The 22852-nt window shown below is 41.8% G+C and overlaps 1 protein-coding gene across 11 annotated transcripts in view; it reads left to right on the top strand.

Annotated features, from left to right (window-relative positions):
* Positions 1 to 22852, top strand: part of Npas3 (neuronal PAS domain protein 3) — an 846664-nt gene that overhangs the window by 5390 nt on the left and 818422 nt on the right. The window lies entirely within an intron of this gene.

Below are 22852 nucleotides of genomic sequence, written 5' to 3'. Positions count from 1 at the left end.
GGATCCCCCGGCCGCCGCAGGTCCCGCGGCAGCTGCTCTCGAGGAAGGGAATGAGCTGGGGAGGGGGAGGGGAGGGGGAGGAGGCCGGGGCGGGAGCGGAGCGCAGGGCTCGAGGGGCCGTCTCCGCGAGCTGCTAGGCCGGGCGGGCTCAGCCAGGCGCGCCCGCCTCCCGCCGCCGCTGCCCGGGGCCGGGCAACTTGTGGGTCCCGGACTCTGCCCTCCGCTCTTGCCCTCCCTTTCTCTCCACCCCCTCTCCAGGAAAAATAAAATAAAAATAAATAAATATATAAGAGAGTAAGGAAAAGAAAGAAGAAACCCCCTTAAGTGTAAATGAGCAAACAAACAGCAAGATCCAAAAAACGTGTCAGTGGTCTGAGCGTCTCTACCCGGTTAGTTACTGTTTGGGGAATCGGTGTTTGAAAAAGTTCCTGGTGAGAATTGCACATCCAGGCGAGGGGATCAGTGGAGCATGTCTGTCTGAAGTTAGTTAAACTACTAGAGCCAAAAGGGAGAGGGAGTTTGTGTTCAAAACATCCCTAACCATCCTACGTGAACAGCATTGTTAGGCTTTCCGAGTGGCTGGACCCCGCCCCCCAGCTCCAATGTGCTTCCCTCCCGCTGTCCACCCAGCCTACTTTGTTTAGAAGCCTATTTGCTATTAATTGACAGCGTTAATGACATTAATTGCGTATAGCATATCGGTTTGAGCAAAGTGAATATCTCTTTCTGTCTCCAAGAGGAAAGGCTCAGTAGGAAGTATGAAATGCTGCTACCCGTTGATTCGAGAAGAAAACAAATACAGTTGAGGTCCACATCCCCCCCCCCCCCCACACACACACACCCAGCAAGCAGTTCCTTTCCTCACAGGCTTAGGAGAACTTGAAAAGCTGAGAGAAGTGCTTCACTTGGATGCATGAGTTAGTTATCACATGGATGGTTTTTATTTTTGATACAGCAGAGCTTCAGTGTATAAAGCAAAGACGGGGAGACAGGCAGACAACTGTGCATTTAAAAACCTATGGTCTTAGTAGTTCTTTTTTGTTTGTTTTGGGAATGCATTATCACCATGTATATAAAAGACAGCAAGCACAATGGTCAGGATTAAGGGAACAGCTTCTAAAAGTAGATGCCTAGTCGACTCATTCTAAAGTCTTAGATAATTCCGTGGAAAGCATGTACTAGAGAACGGGGTCGTATGTCATCTAGTTTTAAAAGATGTTAAATACTACACACATTAACGGTTACTTTCAAACTAGAAAGCCAGACGTCTGAAGATAGAGGAAAATGAACATCTAGTTCTTAATATTTGTGTCTCATGGAGAATTCATATCTTGAATATTTTACTCTTGTAGATAAATCTATTTTCAGAGCATTGTACTAAGCTTTGAATGGTGACTTTTATTTAACAAGGTGATAAATACTTTGAAATCAATTTACAATTGACCCCATTCCCCCTGCCTCACCATGCTTGCCCCTCCTTTCTCCTCCTCTCCCCCCTTCCTTCCTCTCTCCCTTCCTTTCCTCCCAACTTCTTCCTTCCCTTTTCTGCTGGTAGTAAATGCATTTACTTGGATGGCCCCAGTAATCTCTCTAGCAGAGGCCTATTTGTGTGCCATTTTGGGAATTTCTCTGAGATAGGAATCTTGAAGATAGAATTAATTTCTAGGGGAAACTTCATAGCCTGTGCATGAGTGCGTTCTTTATCACCTGCCTCCATTTGGCATTCGAGGAAGGTAAATCAAAGTGTGCGATTTGTTATTCTGCTCCACTTGAGAGCTGAACTAAATAACACTTGGTCTGAAATTCTGATTGAAGTTGTAGGAGGATATACTGTATTTAATTTAATGTCCTTTAATAGCATCTTGTTCAGCTTGGATGCTGTCATTTTAAAGGTTGGATCTAAGAAACTGTCACCTATAGGGAGAAGGAGGATAATAAGTGGGTAGGAGACAGGGGCTACCTTATAGGCGAGAGGAAGGAGGGGGTCATCAACTGTTGGAGACAGTAATAACCACGAACTTGGCCCGTTATCCAGACAGTGGCTTTATACCCCAAGGATTCACTCTGTTACCAGGACTTTAAATGCTCTTAACACTTTCAAGTGTAAAAGTCGCACGCGCGTACGAGTTGTTTTCATTTTGTAATGAGAAATGAGAAGTCAGATGGCTTGTTTAAAAAGAAGTTGTTTCTCGTAGAACCTTCTTTCACCTAAGTCAGTCAGTTATCCCACTGTGGTTTGGACTTTGTGCCTGGAATTGGCTGGTACCTGGTATATCTCTGCTGTGACAGCTGAACACAGATATGTTGATGGACCTGTTTTAAATTTTTTGTTCCAGTTATTTAAAGAGTGGTTCCCAACTTACTGATCCCACACAGCTGTTTATGGGCACCTAACCTGCTTTTCAGATATGTCCACCATCCAATTAAGGGAAAGATACCATTTGTATTGTCCGACAAATTCATCAAGTGTCCCCATGTCATCGTGTGCAAAGTTTCTTTCTGTACAATTGGGTACAGAGAAGCTTGTTCTTGATAATGTCTTTAGTGGCAGTTTAGCACGCCTTCAAGGTCTCTGAATCATGCATACCGAGAGTGTGGCTCGAGAGCTTGAAAGAATAAGTTGAAAACCGTGTGTATAATGCACTTGTTTGATTTTTTTTTCTTTAAACTCTAATAGGCTGCAAATTATAGAGCACTGCCACAGAGTTGTTCCGCTCTATGGACCTATAACCAAGAAAATTAGAGAGAAGTGTCAAGCATGTGCTGTGCCCATGCTGGTTTGCAAGGCACTAAAAGGTAGAGGTGGTGGTGGGCACTTTTCTTAAGGCATTCCTGCCGCGCTAGCTTAAACAGTGATGAATGATGATATGTGTTGTCTCACACTTGCTTATATATATAAATAGCTCCACAAGATTGCTTAAATGATAATCGAAAATATGAAATAGGATGGCCTTCGTATTACAAGGCCAAGGGTCCTACAAATGGAAAAACTGAAATAATGAAATATTTCCAAGGCAACAGGCTGTCAGCGGGAACTGTAATGCATGGGCATATCATAGATCCACCGGAGAGGATATTAGATGGGGGGACTCCAGAGTCAGGAGCTACAGGGACCCGTGTTACACAGGACCCTCCCACATTGCGGGATCTCTTCTGATTCCCACTTTCTGATTTATGAACTGAGGGATCGAAAGACACTGCAGATGTCCAATGGCCATTCACTAGATCTGATTTTATATGATGAGTTAACTGGAATTCAACATCATTTAATGCTGTTTTAAAAATAAAAATGTACGTGTTATTTCCCCCAATCTGTGACATTTTATGAGTACAGTATAGTGAGCATGTGAATACATGCTATAACGTGTAATGGACATATGTTTGGGAATAAAAATACATGATGGTCCTATTCCAAGACAAAAATGCCTTAGGTGGGCTTAGGCTTACAAGTTACAGATAAGCAGGCAGCCATGAGCCCTTGCCCTAACAGCCAGTACTTGCTTGTAGAAGCCTCCTCACTACCCCATTCAAACTAGAAATTGAGTTCAGAGTGGAGAATGACCGGCAGCCAAACTTGCCGAATGGCTTGCCGCTGTGACCAAGTCCACGCATCTGGAGGGTCCCCATGCAGACAGGATAGTTGGCGAAGGGTGAACGGGTAGGTAAGTCTCTGTTGAGAACTGTAGACATAAGTGGGGGAGTGAGCAAAAGGAGAATCTCGTAAGGAAATAATGAAGGCTAGATGGTGTTCAGAAGCTCACACACCTGCTCCTGGTCAGGCCTTGGGGAGCCAGAGGAAGGGCCTCCACACTAAGGGCTAGAACACCTGCTGTGGTAGCCTTGCCTATGCCTGCTCACCAGGCACCTGATCTTGCAAGACCACTGTGGAAGGTTTAACCCCACTGCCCTAGAAGTCTCTAAGTTCATTCTTTGAGTGTGGGCAGGGGTGATTGTTCCCACACTATATGTAGTATGACTTATTTTTTTTGACTAGAAGTTATGCATAATTAACATCTTCCTTGGCAATAAATCAGGATTACATTGCCCTTTAAATATAACCCACACATGAGGACAGCTTGATAGATTTAGTGATAGGAGTTTTGATCTTCCCTTGCCATCCTTCTTCATAACAACTGTCTCATAGCAAAGAGGTTTTATGGGAGTGCTGAAATTTCAGCGACCCCTTTCATTCCCAAGATCTTAGACCAAGACTCACGGGCATGCTGCAGTTTCATTTACTTAAACCAGGATCTGCTGCCCAGGGCCCCTGCTCTGTTGTGAGGTTTTTCTATGACCAGAGATACGTGTGTGTGTGTGTGTGTGTGTGTGTGTGTGTGTGTGTGTGTGTGTGTGTGTGGTGTCCTATGAAGCAATGGTCAGGGGGGATAGGGAGGCGTGTCTGTGAAGTGGTCATGTATGATGTCTTGGAGGTTCATGTGTGGGACTATCTCTCGGGATAGATCACACAGAATGTTTTCTCTAATAAACACCCTCCAGTGCTCTGGTATTAATAGTGACCCCAGTGTAAACCTTACTATACTCTTGCTTTTCTGAAATTGACGTGACCCCTTCTTGGACAGAATGCTGCTAAATTTAAGGGACACCAAGCACACAGGCTGTAGTGCCTAGCCCCAACTCTTTGTTTACATGGCCATTTTTTCCCCTAGATTGTAGCATTTAGTTATTTTGATTGATTTTTTTGAAAGTTCTGTATTGCATTTGGCTTAGAATGTAACTCCTGGGGTCCATGTGTATAAAAAATATGCTGAAAATTTTAATAGATTGGTTAAGTAAATATTACTCTCTGGCTTTTAAACGCTCCCATGGTTGCGTGTACTGGAATTTTAAATCTACAATTAGGTGAGAACGTCTACATTCATGAGAAAATTCAGTTGTTTGCATTAATGATGTTAGCATTATCATGGTAAATAGTGACCTTTTTTCTTTCTTCTCATTGGGCAGTGTAATAAACCAACTGTAACTGAATGGTGTTTTTACTGCGTTGGGCCTCATTAGCGTGAACAGGATGTTTGCAGTATCAAGTTTGATAGACCCTTACATAGAATAATCTGTAGTAATATTCGTAATAGCATCATGCATAAACAGGGCATGGTTTCCTAAGTCTGGAAGGACTGCTGTGGTCTCTGAAATGCCACGGGCAGTGAGAACATTGAAGAACATTTGGGCTTGTTGTCTATGTACATTTGTAAGGCTCAGTTTCTTGGTAAATTAAAGGGAATACCGTGTACTCTTGTATACAGGGTCATGAGGAACAAGAAGAAAATTCCATGTTACTGTGGACCTTGGTGTTCCTGACCCCAGACTACAAGTATCCATTGCTTCCTCCACCGTCTCTACTGATCGAGTCTTCACCATGGCCTTGGTGACTGGAGCTAAACAGCACATGTTCTTACGTTAGACGTCCGAAACTTTAGAGTCAGAGGACAGCCCTCTCTCTCTAAAAGTAGGCAGTGCAGAGTTCAGAGACACAAGACCTTCTACATTTTTTTTTTTAAATTTCACATTCCCCTCCTCATATTAGTTGAGTTTTCTGGGATAGTAGGCATCTACTTTGTAAAATATAATAATTAATGACTATGAAATGCTCTTGGAGGAAAGAAGAAGATACATAAATGTAAGTGTGGTTATAGCAATTTTTAGGGAAAAAAAAAGATGTTTTGATGGATCTAGAAATAGGTTCCATAGGACAGTGATGAACGTCACTGGACACTGTCCTCCTTCAGACCCTGCTCTGCAGCTGCCACAGTACCTTTGCTTTAGTTTCCTTATGACCCCTTTTAGGGAGTGTTAGTGTCTCTGCGTAGGAAATGGCAGCAGCTTCCTGCGTAGAAATGGAGATGGAATTCGGGTTTGTCTGTGATGTAGACTTGGACAGTGTGCTGTAGACATGGACTGTCTGTCACACCACTGTGAGGAGCCTGTGGCTTTGGGTCTTTCAAAGCTAGGGATTTCCGAGCCAATGGGGAACAGGCCCCTGTGGCAAAGAGGGATGATCATGCTGTCCGCACAACCTTCACTGTGTGTTTGGAGAGTTGCAGGAATGCAGTGTCTGTAGCGTCGGTGGGAAGAGCAATTGGTATTTCCCGTGTATCTTCCTTGCCATTGAACGTTCTGATCCCTTTGTAGGCAAATTCCACAGCAGCGCATGCGCTCATCACAGTTTTAGCTGACTCACTTTACAGGCATCAGCTTCTGGTAGACATATACCCCACCCCCTTCTACCCATGATGCTTTGCTTCACCAGGTCTCAAGAATGAAATAGATGCAGGTTTGCTTTGGTAGGAACAGTCCCAGAGAGCTTTCTGAATCACGTGGTCCACAGTCTAACTGTGTTTGGGGGCAGGATTATTTGAAATATAGAATGAACTGGCCTTCTGTGTGAATTGGCATCTGCAAAGGTCCCAGGCATTATAATGTCAGCAAGCATTTAAAGAAACTGTTAATAAGCAGGTATTGTTCTGAGGGCTTTTCATATACTTACTTATTTAGTTAAAATCAACTACCACTTGGATATAATTGGTAGGTTATTATTTTATTTATTTATTCAAGACAGGGTTTCTCTGGGTAGCCATGTAGATCAGGCTGGCTTCAGACTCACAGAGATCTGCCTGTCTCTGCCTCCCGAGTGCTGGGATGAAAGATGTGCGCCACTATCCCCTGGCTATTTTATCTTTTGAATTATGAATGATATGGGGTGTGTATATTCATGTGTTACAGTATGCAAGGGTGGGCATGTACATGTGAAGGTCAGAGGACAACCCAGGTGTTCATCCTCACTTTCTACCTTATATGAGGCAGGGCCCCTTGTTTGTTGCTCCCAATCCTAGGCGAGCTGGGGATTCTCTGGTCTTTCCTCCTGTATTGTAACAGGAGGACATACGGGGATTGCAGGCTTTTGTGTGGATGCTGGGGATCTGAACTCAGGGCCACACACTTGCACTGTGAACACTTTATCCACTGAGCCATTTCCCCAGCCTGGTGGGATATTGTTCAGTCCTTCTTTACACACTGCACAGGCACATATGTGCACACACAGAGACACATAGATGGACAGACACACAGACATAACTTCAAGAAGGGTCATCTTCTGTACCACCTTCATTTCTCCATGTCAAGGATCTACGTGGCTGGTCGGGCTTGTACCTCTTGGAGTAAAACTGATTTAGTAAACTTTCTAGTGTCAGGCTTCGGGCCTATTCTCTGCAGAGTGCAGGGTAGATTGAGGGCGGCAAGGCCAAGCATGACATTTTATCTTTGCGTTTTTGGATAAGTGCTGTTAACCAAGGAGGGTTAAACTCTGGGAGCAGAAGTATCGAGCCGGGCAGATTAGGTTAGCAGTGCTTGAGTATTTGTGGTTGATGAAGGCAAGCATTTTGTTTGTAGGTCTTAATTAGATATTCATTTTTACAATCAGCAATTTGTTTACACAAAAATGTTGCCTGATAAAATATTGGTAGGAACTCATTTAGAGAGAGACACAAAAACATTGGAGATCAAAAGCAGACGTCAATGAGAAGTGTAAGTGAAATACAGGTTGCGGAATTCAAAGTAGCAGTCAGACCATCTTAAGAGAAATCGTGTCTGATTCCAGCATCCTATTATCAGCAAAAATTCGAAAACAATTAAAGGGCCCTGCCTGGGGTATCTAACAAACAGCGTGGAAACGTAACAGCTCTCTATGTCACATGCTTCCAAGTGTAGTTTCATGGCCCTTCAGTACCTCTTCGTGGGATCCCAGAATAATGCAGTATCACATCACATTTACTGTAAGATTTGTAAAAAGATGTATAAGATGATTTTATTGTAAAGAAAAAGCTAATGTTGAATTTAGTCAACTGCAGGTGAAACCAGTGGGAACTAGGGCACTTTCCCTGCTAAATCTATGCATTTTCCTTTTGCTATGGCACTGCAGAAAAGGATGCGGTTTTATAACTTCATTTAGAAGCACTTTGTTCAGAGGGACTACAGGAGTGGATGTAGGCAACTGGAATAATTGAAACTGTTTTCAGAACCTCTCTTCCTTTGGACCTAGAAAACATAGACGTCACCGAATAAGGATATTTTCATAGTTGATATGTATTACTTTGAATGAAGGTGCATCTTTTCTATAAAAATAATTTATTCTTCAGAATCTGCTTCTGAAAATATATGCATTCCATTCACATGTGAATGGAATTTTTATTGTGCAGGATTTCATACATGCTATATGCAGGTTATATATTAATACTGTTGACAATATTAAATAGGTACAAAATACATAGCAGATATACTATTTGTCTATTTCTACCTCAAATGCAAAGAAGTTACAAAGATATCTTGAATGAATTATAAATGTCTTACTTTAGATTGAGTTAAATTTAAATATATGCAGTGGATTGGTGACTTTTTTGTTTTCCTAGTGCTGTGAGGAAAAGTAGGCTCATCATTTTTTTTTGCGCATTTTTATTGTTCTGTGTAAATGTAATTTGTTAATCCTGTGAAATTTGTCATAGATAAATTTGCTTGGATTATCTTGTCACCACCGTATCTGCATTCTTTTGTTCATTGCTTATTCATAATTTAACAGTCTGGCAGTGAGCCTTTTTGGGATGCTCGCAAAAGATATATGACCTCAACCAGCTGCTGCTCTAACCTGCAGAATACACAGCAAGACATTAGGAATGTGAGGATTCCTCCACTGATTAAAGTGCTCTTCATTTAAACAGTCTGTTCCGAAGAATCTCCTGCTACCAGCAGTTCTGATTCTTTTTTTTTTTTCATTCCCAACAAAATTAGTTCTAACAATCGACTCTTCATTTGATATGAATTTTTCAGATTCCCCCATTGAAGTTAATTCTGGGAGTGCTGTTACTTCTTCAGAACTAAACACTTACATTTCCTTTTTTTTTTTTTTTTTTTAATTTGGGGAGTGGCGAGTTATCTGTAAATGGTTTGATTACACAAAAAGGAAAGGAGACAGGAAGAGATCTGTCACATCCTAATGTTCAAGCAGATGATTGGTTTAATCCCGTTTGAATCCGAGCACTTTACAGTTTATATTCTCAATTCTCCATATTAGGTAGTAAGTGGCAGACATTAAAAATAAAATGTTGCTTGAGGTATAACCACATTTTTAGGTTTTCATTATTCTGAATTAGTTTAGCATATAAACCTCTCTCTCTCTCTCTTCCTCTCTCTCTCTCTCTCTCTGTCTCTCTCTTTCTCCTCTCTCTCTCAATCAGCAGATCAGTTTGTGAGTAATGGTTAGTTTTTGCCTGTCTTCTGTGCAGGCATATGATTATGGTTCAAAATAATTCATTGCTAATCCATGCAGTATTGCTTCATCTCCATCACTCTGCCCTGTGATTAGAGCCGCAGGCCTTACTGCCTCGCTTTCCACCTGATTTTCTTGAACTGCAACCCTTGTTTTAATATAGTTCTGTACTCACTACTCTCCTACCAGCCCCTCTCCATTCCTCATATATATCGATTGCAGTAGATTAATATTTATTTGAAGCTATTTTTCAGACTTTGTGAAAAATGTATTCATTTCTTAAGGCGAATCTTCATCTAAAGGGAGGGAGAGGGAAGTGGGTAGTTCAGGTCTATGGCTCTTTCTAGAAGATCCCACCCTGGATTCTCTGCTGTGGGCAAGGCCTTTTTCTTTTTAACACAAATCAGGGAGTTTGGTTTGCTTGAGAAAATTTGCACCAAGGAAGCTATGATGTTAGGGTTTAACTCTGCCTCTGACAGATTCATAGTGGCCTTCTACAGTTTTCCAAGTGTATACCATTCCAGTCAGCTTGCACTGAATATTCTTAGAGACACAAAACTGTCGTTTTCCTGAGCATAAGAATTTGCCAGTTTTGCCAGAAGGTCATCTCACAGATTTTTCAAAGACTGGGCTCAGATCTCAGTGCTCCTGTGTTCCTCTTCATAATTACTTTCGTCTCATTGTAGCCGTGCGTTTGGAAGTGTAGGTCAATGAGGATGATTGCATTCAGAATTTCATGATCTGTGTAGTGGAACAAATTGAAAGCAAAGCCTGTATCAATCACTGTGAAGGGAGGGTTAATTGTTCCGGCTCCTCAAGCCTCTGGACAGATAAACCAGTAATGAAATACTTAGTGCTCTGATATGTGAGTGCTAAAGGCTGAAACAATGGCAGCAGAAGCAGGCTTGGGAGATAACCAAGAGGCAAAGAGCAAAGACATCGCCTGAAAGTATGGAATGCAACTGCCTTCACTCTTATAAAGGAATATTGTTTGGGGCTTCCTACTCAGCTTTTGCGGGCAGCTTAGGGCAGTGCCATACATCAGGTTGCTAAAGCCAAATAATAGACACATGGAAACCACTCTTTCTTGAAAGGAAGAACATGGCAGTGGAAAGAGAGAGGAGAGTGTATACTGAAGTGCTCTGGAGGGATGGTGGAAGCTTTATAAAAACGGTACTCGAGTTTCTATGTTTTCTCTTTTTAAAAGCCACGGATGCCCGGGGTGTTGGATGTTGTATGTACACCAAATGGCTCAGATTCTACAGTGTTTCAAAGAATTGTTATGTCTGAAGAGGTTATTGGAATTCATGATCCGCTGATGACCAAAATGCAGACAAAACTGCCTTAGCGGGAAAGAGAGAGTAAAAGAAGAATTAGCGTGGCAAGGTAATCTTGAGATTAAAGTAAACACATTTTACTGAGGCCTCCATACGAACCTAACATTTAAACATCTGTTTGTTACTTATATGTTGAAATATATGCAAAAATATTTAGCCAAATTGAAGTCTTAGGCCCATGACAATCATCTCAACACAGTGGGTAGTTCCGAAAATTAATGAGAATGATAATACTGTAAAGATTGTTCCAGAGTTTGCGCAAATTCATTATCTAAGACTCTTGTTAAGAACATCTCAAAGAATTTTAACCAGGAAAATAGATTAATGGTTCAAAAGCATTTTCAAAATGCTGAATTATAAAAGTATAATGGAATTATATATGCAAGAGGTCTAGTTAGCAATACAGATAGCTGCAGCCGGTGTGGATGAGTATTCCCTTAACCGGTACCGCTCTGGCAGTTGCAGCCACACACTTCTGTCTCTTGAAGTTTTATTTTTTAAATAGTAGTTTTAGGGTAAGGAAACCTAGAACACTGAAGAAATAAAATGAGTGTCTTCCCATTAATATAAGGAAGACTCTAGTTGTAAGAGTTAGGTACCTCCATACTTTAGCTTTTATTTAAAATTTAATAAAACTACTAGCAAGGTTGGTTGTTCTTAACAAAAAGAAAGACTTTTACTACGTCTTTGCCTTTTCCTTCAGAATGTTAGTGTTGCCCAAGGCTGTATCTGTGTCGTGTTCATGTGCCCGCGCAGTGACTGAGAGGACTGTGCTCCGCCCCCTTTGTGGCAGTGGCGCCATCCTCTAGCTGATGTGGCTTGTGTATTTGAAGAGGGAGCAGTGATTGTGATACTACATCGCATTGCTGAATCAGGAGATTTAAATTGCCTGTGAAATACACTGTGGCAGACGCGGCGGAGAGCACCAGAGGCAGGGTGAGCAGAGGCTGTCTGTCAGTCTTTGTGTGTAAGAGGGAGCAGGCAGAAAGCAAGGCTGCCGTTGCCTGGTAATAAGCTCGTTATTGAGACAGAAGCCACAGGTGCTGAGATGGTCAGGGTAATGCTAAGCCTTCCTCTTGCCAGTGACCCTTGGAAACTTCAGCAGAATCATAGAAAGGCTGGACCCTGGGCAGCAGGTCTTCTTTATCCTTGTAGGAAGTAGTTCCACGCAGGCCCCTTAGCCTCTCAATGCCTCAGCTTTTTCATTTGTGCATTGAGATGCTTGCAGGCCTGAAGATAAAGTCAATGAATATGTGCCGTAAACTTCTTGGACATATAGAAGAAAATAATGAGCTGAGGTCCATGACGGATTCCTTCTCTAATGGCATTAACACCTGCAAATACATTCCTCATCTGTAAAACTTGGATTAAACCAAATTTAAAAATTTGGTACAAATATGATGCTTGCCATGGAAGCTTTTAGTCAATAAGATATATGGTAGTTGAGTATTTTTTTTTCTTCTTTCAAAACGTATTTGAGAAGGAACTTTTTGGAGAACATCCAGAGGAATGAATGGGAAGCAATAGCTGCATGGAATGAATGGGAAGCAATAGCTGCATTAGGTTGTATTTTCAAGGGACCCATTTTGCTCATGGCTTGGTGTCCTGTTAGAGAGGGTGCTCAGAGTGCTTCCACATAAACACACATGTTCCCTGAATGTAATCAAGGTGGCAAATCTCTGAAAACATCCGAAAATTCGATGCTAGGCTGAAATGGAAGTGACAGTGCACTGTTGGGTAGACAGGTAAGTCTGACAGCAGATGAGTCATCTCTGAAAACGTTCTGTATCTCTAGAACATAGATGCAGAAATGAACTTACCCAGACTCTGCTATTCGTACTTTGTTTTTAAAAACGACTTCCATATGTTCTATATGTTTTCCGACTTATATAGGTGAATTGATTCAGTATAGTGTGCACAGACTTAAGGACTTACGATTGCTATGCTCTTTTTACTTAGCGTGGATCCATGACTTCTTAAAAGGTATATCACGTACCTTTTTACTGCTGTGATAAGACACCATGATCAAAGCAGCTTACGAAAGAAAAAGTTCATTTGGGCCTTATGGTTTCAGAAGGTTAGAGTTCATGACCTCCATGGTGGGGTTATGGAAGTGGGGTAGTGGCTAAGAGCTCACATCTTGAGACACAACCTTGAGGCAGAGAGTGGGAGAGAGGGAGGTGGAGAAGAAAGGAGGAAGGGAGAGGGGGAGAGGCAGATAGACAGAGGAGGGATATAGACAGAGACAGAGAGACTCAGAATGGTGAGAGTCTTTTGAAACTTCAAAGCCTGCCATCAGTGGCACATCCCTTCCAACAAGGCCGAACCCCTTAATCCTTCCTAAACATTTCCAAACTGGGAACCAAGTATTCAAACATATGAGCCTGTGGGGGCCTTTCTCACTAAATTCATCACAATCACATATTTGTTATTTTCTTGAAAATTCCAAATTTCAGTGAAGAGGAAGTGCATGTGTATTCCTTTGAGGTGATCAACATGTTTGCATCACATTTAATCCCAGCACCAACCACAGAAGTCTGGAGGTCTGTACAGACAGGCAGGAAGTGACAGAGTTGGGCAGGAAATGGAAGTGATGTAGCTGTCTGCGAAGTGATAAGATTTAAGGCATGTGCTACCATTGCCTGACTTCTGTATAGTGGCTGTCTTTTCCTTCTGATCTCCAGGCAAGCTTTATTGGGTTGCACAAATAAAATATCGCCGCATCTCTATATGTAGATTGCCTATGCATGTACCCTATTTATCACATGTGGAATAAAAGCATGCTTCTTTGTTACTCTCTTGTTAATAGAATCATATATGAATGTGTGGAGTGTTTGTTTCTACAGAAACAGTGATTTTTTTCAGAAAGCAATAGGAAAGATTCTTACGTGTTATAATGAAGACCACACTTCTCTAACTTCCTTCTTTACGTCCGCCTTCACTCATCAGACCCTGTATTTAAAGCTAAGTTTGACACTTGCTAGGGCCTGAACTGATCAGAACAGTTTGTAGTTAGGAGTGAACCTTGATTTCCTTGTGGAAGAGGAGCCTGTGATAGTGAACATCTTTTTACATTCCTGGAGCATGTAGAAGATTCAGTGTACCTGCTATTCTGTGTTTGAATGTGATTTTTTTCTGTATAATAAGTCTCATAATACATTAGGTTTCGATTTTTTATAACATTATAGAGTATAAAAGTGAGTAAATATTATGAACTGGGTTAAATAATATGTTATATCTGTTTTTATTGGTGACTATCTTTTGGTCCCAGGTAGTTAAAAAAAAAAAAAAATCAACATTGTCAAGAAATTTAAAGCTGAGTGACCCATGGAGAGACATCAGAATCAAGGTGTCTGCTCACAGCTGAAGCAGATTAAGTGGGCTTCTGCCCTTAGTCCATCAGGGTCATAGCAGGTTGTGAATGATGGGTCTCAGAGGATCTGAAAAGCTGTGCAGATAGTACATAGATACTATTTTTTTTTCTGCTAAAATTTGGTGTTAAGAACTGTGACGAGTTTAAGATTTTTATCCCACCTATGAGCTAAGGAGTCTTCCAGACACAGTTTAAAGGATGTTGGGCAGGTTGTTATAGAATTAGTGGTGTCCAGCATTTGCATTTCTTTCTAGTCATTCCTCTTAGCCCGTTCCCACAGCCTGATGTGAAGAGGGTCACGTGACATCCGTGCATCAAGTAGCCTGTTGGCAGAAATATTCTGAGCTCAGGCACACGACTCTTAGGTGGGCCGCGAATGGGTCTCCTCTGCTCTGGAAGGAGCTATTACCTCTGTTGTCCAAGGCTCCTCTCTGTTCAATCAACCTTCAGTCGGGAGCCTGGCAGAGGGTAGTTAGTGTTGCCTGACAGGTGTGCAGGAAATTGAGAAAGCCAGAGTCTTGTCTCCTGACAGGTTGGGCCCTCATGAGCTATTGTGAACTGTTACGGGGATAGCTATGGAGGGGCGAGAGGACCCGATGGTGCGGTAGTCCTGGAGTTTGTGGCTTCTTTTAGCCTCATGATGTGTAAAGTCCACTACTGGAAAGAAAATGACGAAGATCCCAGATATGTCGTTTCTCCCGGGTTGCTTAAGTGTGTGTCCTGTAATACTGATTCCACAGCTGACGGCTGTTTAAGATTTAATGGCACCTACACACTCGGGACCTCGTGGAAGCTTTCTGTTTGAGAAGAACGATCTCCTCCTGTGTGCTCTGTTTATCTATAAACTTGCCCCATTGAAGTTCTGTGTCTTTGTACTGGGTTGTTTCTCCACAGCCCAATAAGGTGAGCTCTGTTGTTGCCACTTGCAGATGAAGTCACAGAGAGTAAGGATTTGAAGCAGGCGGAAGCCTCCGTTTACGGAAGATGGCCGTCTTCTGCTGCACTAGTTTCCTTTTGACTTCCGGTTTTACTATGTCCTTCACATCTTCATCAGGGGCTCCATCCGCTGATTACCCACGCTGCCTTTTTGTGTCATACTATTTTTTTTTTCTCCTCAGATCCTGCTCCTTCCTCCCATACAGGGGCAGCAGATGTTATAGTCCCTTTGTCTGTGACTTTCTAGTATCCCCGAGGACTTACAGACTTTGTTCTTGACACATAGTGAATGAATGAATGAATGAACTCCAGTTTTAATTCTGACCATTTTTATACTTAAGCCCCAAATCCCCCACATCTGTCAAAAATTGACGGCTTCCATTGGTATATACCATGACCTTACATGCAAAAAGTGAATTAATAGAGAAAGATAAGCATTTGGAAAAGTAATCATGGAACCCTCATGCTAAGGTTCAAACCTGAGTTGTCTACACTGTTTGTGGTGAACTCCTGGAAAATTCTGGCCTGTACCACAGATAATGCTTTTAGATCCAAAATGACTCTCTATTATTCAAGAAGTCAAAAAAATCAATTAGAATCAAATATATCATTGATAGTTTTTTTTTTTAACTTTCAAAAGATGAATTCTGGAACAGTGAACTGCCGTGTTTCCAATTAGGATCATATTAAACCTATTTTATAGTCAATTATAATTCCATAAAATTTGAATTCCATTAATTTTATATTTCACAAAATTGTACCTATAATAATTTAAGTTGATTAGACCAAAATTGAAAAATCCAATCATGTAAAATAGAACAGGTTGCAAAGAAGGCTGCCATTTTTTCCTCAGGCTTTGGTGGCATAGCTCAGACATCACTTGGCCTTCTGTACACAGCATGATGACAAAAACCTCTGCACAGGAAGATCTCATGTAAGGGTTTGGTGAATGGGGTAAATTTAGCTCCTCACCATGACATACAAATATGGGGAATATTATTACTTTGGGGCCAATCAATTGCAGGCTAAATCTTGACAAACTTCTTCGAACTTAATATTTAAAAAGAAACAAAATAATTAGTAGCTCTGGTGAAAGAATAGGTCAGTAATCGAGATCCACTCACTGCTTCCTCTCTGTATTCTGAACACCAGTTACTACTTTAACATTTATAATCTGTAGACATTTGTTTTTATAGAGCAGATATTGTTCTTTAGCTAGGAATGGCTTGCCACTTGCTGTGTTTCCCAGGCTGGCCTCAGACTCACAGTGATCCTCCTGCTTCAACCTGCTGAGTGCTGTACTACAGGACTGAGGCTGTAGACACTAAATTTGATCTTCCATGTGTATTAGCATTATATAGACACTTAAACAAATGTTTTGAGTAATTTTAGCAATAAAATTTTACTATTGGTTTATTAATCTACAGGAGATGAAACAGGCTGTTCTAAAACCAGAATTCCAGCTGGCACGTGCAGGAGTAGACCCAGGTCTTTGGAACACACACCTAAAACATGTTCTCCTACATCCACCCATGCACATAGAAACTGGAGTCTGTGTCGTAACGCAGTTAGAGATTCTGTTTGTTGTTAACACTGATGGACAGAAGTTTTGTGTTTCAGAAACACATGGAACCATGGGTGGCTCCTTACTCAGGAGGATTAGCATGATAACACTTTGGTTAGTTCGTCCATATTCACTCTGGCCTCCCAACTCCAGTCTTCTCATAGTGTCTTTGAGATACTTCTGCTCTGAAAACACTCACAGTCTCTATATTGTACCTTTCTTCCTGAAAAATTTAGGCAGGTACATGTTTTCTAGTTGCAATAATATCTGAATAGTTATCATTTACTGAAGTATTTTGTGTCAGACATAGTGGTAAGCCCTTTATCACACTATCGTAGACTCTTTAAGTAAACTTCATTTACAACTTATCTTTGATATCTTTGAGTACTTTTTATTGTAAAGATTTCTTTCCTAGTCCAGATATTTTTTTCATTTCCCTATTCTATTAGACATTTTAAAAGTTGAAAAAAAATGAGTTTTGTTGAATTGAATCACTCTCTTATCCATAGACTGACTTCTGCGGCTGCATTTCAAGGACCATCATATCTTAGTCCTAAGTTTAGTGGTAGGTCACGGTGAGCATTGTTGGCCAAAAGAAACACTTATTTTCCTTAGAAGTTCATAGAACATTCTGTAGTATGAGGGTAGAAACTGTGGCTTTTAGTCATTGCGGTCATGGACATAATCTCCCTATTCCAGTGCAATCTAGGAAAGCTCCAATTTCTTTCTTAACATTTGACTTATTTCTTTATTTGCTAACCCCTTTATCCCAGAGCCACCCACCCCTTTTTTAAGTGTACATTATCAATTCCCTTTACAATTGTGCTATTCCATTTTTAACCATTCTAAAGGTTTCCTTTTCATCTTCATTTTTAAAGCCCGAGATTTCTATTCTCTACCTTGATTTTTATTTTCTTATGTTATAAACTCTGTAAGAAAGTGCTTTTCTCCCCAGTAAGTTGAATGCTTCCAGCAGTGTTACTAGCTTCCTCCACCCTGTGGACACTTCTGGAGATTCTAACGTCTCCTGCGTCTAGCTATAGTGACAAAGGAGAATCGAAAGAACTAACCTTCTAGAAAACTGTTTACATTTAAAGAGTAAATCGCCTGTACTTGGACTCTGTTGCCATGTTGCTATTTTTAAATGTCTTTTCTTTCATGGAATCTTCTGCAGCACGTGTGGTTTGTGTGGAAGGATCCAGGGTCAGCGTTAGTCATGTCTGTGAGAGTAAGGGGATGGACCTCTCAGCGTGAGCTCCACAAGCAACCACATGATGCTGGTTTTGAAAACATTGTCCATGTTTCATTTCCTCCAAAATTGTATCCATTTTTGTTTCATGTTGAGATTCTGTGTTTTCAGGATAACTGAGGAGAAAAGATGACCAGCTAAACATATGATTAGTGTCCATGTAGTGTAGTTATAGTGATAGTGTGTATGTATATTCATTCAAGTATACTCTGGAAAGATGTGCTGGGGGAAATCAGAGAGCTTATGTATGCTCGAATAAACATTTTGTAGACACTATATAAGAACACACACACACACACACACACACACACACACACACACACACACAGGGGCACACACGATTTATGCAAGTTTACATTTCCTTCCTTCCTTCCTTCCTTCCTTCCTTCCTTCCTTCCTTCCTTCCTTCCTTCCTTCCTTCTTTCTCTTTCTTTTCTCTTTTCTTTTCTTTTCTTTTCTTTTCTTTTCTTTTCTTCTCTCTTTCTCTCTCTCTCTCTCTCTCTCTCTCTCTCTCTCTCTCTCTCTCGTTCTAGAAAAATTAGGCAGGACCTATAGCTCTCCCCTTCCTTCTAAGTTTGGATCAGGGAGCTTTAACAAAGGAAGGACAGTCTATGGATCATGATAAAGATCCTAATCAGATGTATAGAATATGGCAGTAGAAGGAAGGTCGTCCTTCCTTATATCACCCTTTGCGTTTATGTAGCTTTTTCTCATTAAACATTCCGACAGTGATTCTCAAACTCATGGGCCGGGTTGGAGAGAGAAGAGAGAGGTAAGGTGTATGATACTGGGCAGGGAAAAGCCATGGCTCCTGGTGTCTTTATGCCCGTGACTGCTTGTCAGAACAGCAGAAGAGGAAGAGCGACACCAGCGTACACTGTAAGAAGCAGCAGTTCAAATACAGATGGAAGCCGGAGACAAGCATTTCTTCCTGTGCCCTGAGGGAGCTGGCCGAGGAGTGTCTCTCTCAGGTCACCAGGAGTGCCACCCTGCAAAGGCAAGCTGTCGGCTCTTCTTTTCAGGAGGAGGCATTTACTCCGTGTGCGGTTATAGCTTTAATTAACTCAGAAATAGTAAAAATGGATTTCCCTCAGTCAAACACCACCATGCTTTGGAGGAGGGAGTTAAGTATGGTTTTGGTGTCTTAAACATAGATTGAAATCATGTCCTCTCAGAAATAAAAGTCCTATTTCGTATATACTGTGCTTACTGTGGGGTTAGGTCCAGGCAAGGCCTGTAAGTGAAGCTTTCGTGACCCTCTCGGGGCAGGCTGGAGAGGAAGGCACGCAGAGGACAGCTTCATCTAATTAGAGACACGAGTCTTGTTTGGGTGTGCTCCCTTCCCGGCGTGTGCATTCCAACACGCTCAGCAACCTCTGGAAGTATTTAGAGGGCTGTTTGTTCTGTCTAATTCCCCACGTAAATGGTAATTTCATGGCAGTTCTTGAAATAAACATCTTTAAATTTGAAAATATTTTGTGACAATTTCTATTACGGAAATAAATGCTGAAAACTCAGAAAGTAAAATCTCAGCCTGTTCTGAAACCTAGTAGCAGTTGGGTGAAAGAGACAATCAACAGTGAATTTGTATCTGTTGGCCGGGCTGGTATCTTCACCGGTTCTGCCCCCACCTCACACGTCAGCTGTCCCCCATGCGCCACTGAGAGTGCTTCCTGCCCCTGATCTTGTGGACAGTCTGTGATCTCCTGCCCCACACCCACCGTCTCCACCATTTCTGTCTGCCATGCAGCATGCACTGTGATTTCTTAGGGTGCTGTACACAGCTTTACACATATCCTGTTGTATGATTCCTGCAGTAATGCTGAGAAACACCCCCTTGTGCCTGGTTCATGGGTGAGGAATTGCATAGTTTGGGGGGGGCATGGACTCTGTTCCTCAGTCACAGCCTTATTTGGATTCCTTTGGGCAAGCTCTGCTGTGGTGGTGTAGAAAAGGGCAGACAGCAAAGTCTGGGCTTCAGAAGTTCAGGTACAGAAGAGCAGGTGACGTCTATTTCCTAAGTATAATCCAAACCAAAGTCCGAAGCAAATAATTAAATGCAACTATCGAGCGCCAATCATTTTGTTCTTAAAGTCCAAAGAGGCAATTAAATAAGGAAGTAGAATTAACTAATATTTTATTACACGGGCTATTGCTTGTTGACATTGGTGAGAAGCTCTTGCATTAAAGGGAGGCAGAGGACATGGGAGAGGAAATTTGGGAAGAATTTCCTCTGTCCTGGAGAGAAGGGTACTGCAATGGAGTTGCCTAGGGTGCATTTGAATGGAAAGACATACAGACTAGATTTTCATTATTAGTTATTAAATATGAAGTTTGAAATGAATACTCATAGCTAACTGATTTCTACCAGCGCTTCATAACAGTATCTGTGTAGAAGCCAGAAAAAATGAGTACCATCAAGATATCATGAAGAATAGCCGGGTGGTGGTGGTGGTGGCGGTGGCGGCGGCGGCGGCGGCGGCGGCGGCAGAGTGAGTTCTAGGACAGGCTCCAAAGCTACACAGAGAAACTCTAACTTGAAAAGAAAAGAAAAGAAAAGAAAGGAAAGGAAAGGAAAGGAAAGGAAAGGAAAGGAAAGGAAAGGAAAGGAAAGGAAAGGAAAGGAAAGGAAAAGGTGAAGAATTGTAAGAAGGAGATCATTTTTATAATGGTGCTCCTGTAAAGAGGTATTCAGCGGTGGGTTATGGATGCCACGTGACATGAAGGACAATGGGGGACTCATGCTAGATTTAAAGGACTGTTTCCTTCTAAGTTGAGACCCTTCATCTCCTGCTGAGAGCTGTTTATTGTTTAAAGGTGGGCTTCACAGTGGCATTTGTCATAGCGCTGAGCGCTGCTGAGCTTGAAAGTCTAGACAGATGTAGAATCTAATGATAAAAGCATACTTTTCAAGGCTCAAGAAGTTGCCTCAAAAATACAGGCAGTTTGGAATACAAATAAATAATGGCACAAAGGGGGTCCCTTCGGTGACTGTTGCAGTGGGTCTCATTAGCTTTCAGATTAAGTGCAGAGTGATGGGACAGGAAGATGGTAGCAGGAAGACCACTAAATTGAAATAACGAGCTGCTGGAAAGAATGTGTTGGGATGTAGGAGACAACTCATAGGCAGAAAGAGACAAGAGGAAAAAATTGAAACCAAGTTCTGAGCATTTTCAGAGAGAAGGTCTCCTTTAACTGCACAAAGTGCTGGCCGGGAGCGGAGCAGCTGGGGTGGCCCGGAACTGGGATGTCCAGCCTCCAGACATTCTGTTGCTGTGTTACCCAGGAGGGCTGATCCAGGGGAGCATGCAGCCGTTAGTGCCTAGACCCACTCTGAGGTTAGAACTGGGCTCTGCACTTTAGTGTTTGTGTCCACTTTGCGCTTGAAACTCATCGTCCATTCCGCTTAGTTTGTGAACTTAATAGATGCTCAGTAAAATGATGCATGGGGAATTGCTTTGTGGGCCCCAACGTTCTCTGAAAATATGAAGAGTTGTGCTAATTGCATGGCATGAGTGACTTTGACGTCAGTCCTAAGACTTTTGTTAATGTTACAGGAAAAAGAAAATTGGACTGGAGAGGCCGTGTTTAATTAATAGAAGACTCAGTTTTTCACTGGTCCTTCTTGATACCACTTAGAGTAATATTCAGAGAGTTGCCTTGACTAAAATGCAAATTCTTTTTTCAAAATCGACTCTTTTTAGCTGATTAAATTATTTGACCATTTCATACCTGTGTGTAATATATTCTGATTATAGTCTCTCTGCCTTCTCCTGTCTCTCTCCCGTCCTTGCCATCTTCTCCTCTCTCAGGCTCCCTTTCCACATCAGTGTCTTTTTTTGTCATGTTTTGTGACTCACTGGTCTTAACCATGAACATCTATGTGACCATGGTTTTGGTACTAACCATTGGAGCCCGGTGGGTTCCTCAATGGGTACACAATGTAAGACAATGACTGTCCGTCCACCAGAATTCATCAATAGCCAGTATTTCCTCAGGGAGTGAGAGGGCCCCATGAGCACTCCATTGATCTGTGATTGACCATTGATAGACTCAGTCTTATGCTGGCCTATCTCAGGCCATTGTGGCTGCTGTGGCATCATGACTGCAATGTTTTTGTCATGCCCTGAAGGTAGCATATTGCAGCCTTTTTGCTTATTTTCCAGCTCTTACACTCTTTCTGCTTCTTCTTCTACACATTTCCTTAGCCTTCGAGAGTGTGGTATAAGTGTCCTGTTTAGGGCTGAGAATTCAATCACCATTTAGCACCTTGAGTCTCTGCATTCATCACTGTTCCCTGCAAAAAGAAGTTTCTCAGATTAAGTCTCAGAGTAGCATTTGTTTATGGGCATAAACATAAATATTTAGAAGGGAGTTTAGTGACGTGGCTTGCCAAGCAAGAGGAACAAGATCCCCCTAGAACCATGATCTCCCTTCCATGGCTTTTGACGAGGTTTACAGTACCTAATATGTATCCCTCATAAGTGGGCCTCAGATCGGCTCTGAGAGGGTTGATTTCCCTCATAACAATTATGCCGCTCCCTGGAAGGTTGGCATTTTAGTGCATGGAGTTATCAGCTGGGTAATATCATTGATGCCCTTTCTCCTCCAGCAGCCACCATGGAACCTTTCAGCACTGTGGAAGCCAGCTGTTAAGAAGGGAGTATCTAGCTCAGCTCCTGCTTGATTTCTCTATATCTTCCAGCCAATGTGGATGGTACCCTCCCCAGTCAGAATGATCAGTATTTAAAAAAAAAATCAAATGACAGACAGTAGATGCCGGCAAGGTTGTGGGGAAGGGACACTCTTATTCATTATTAGTGGGGATGTAGATTGGTGTAGCCACTATGGAACTCATTATGAAGTTTCCTCAAAAAGCTAGAAATAGAACCACGGAATGACCCAGCTTCATCGCTCCTGAGCATTTACCCCAACAGACTCTGTATCATACTATAGAGAAACTTGCTCATCCATGTTCATTGCAGCTTCATTCGTAATAGCTAGGAAATGCAATCAGCCTAGATATATCTATCAACTAGTGAACGGGTAATGAAATGTGTTACATATACACAATGGGATATTTAGCTACAAAAGGGAAATTATGAAATTTGTAGGTAAA

Source organism: Peromyscus maniculatus, chromosome 14, assembly GCF_049852395.1.
Source record: "Peromyscus maniculatus bairdii isolate BWxNUB_F1_BW_parent chromosome 14, HU_Pman_BW_mat_3.1, whole genome shotgun sequence".
In the NCBI taxonomy this organism is placed as follows: domain Eukaryota; kingdom Metazoa; phylum Chordata; class Mammalia; order Rodentia; family Cricetidae; genus Peromyscus; species Peromyscus maniculatus.
This window is presented reverse-complemented; position numbering and strand designations above follow the sequence as displayed.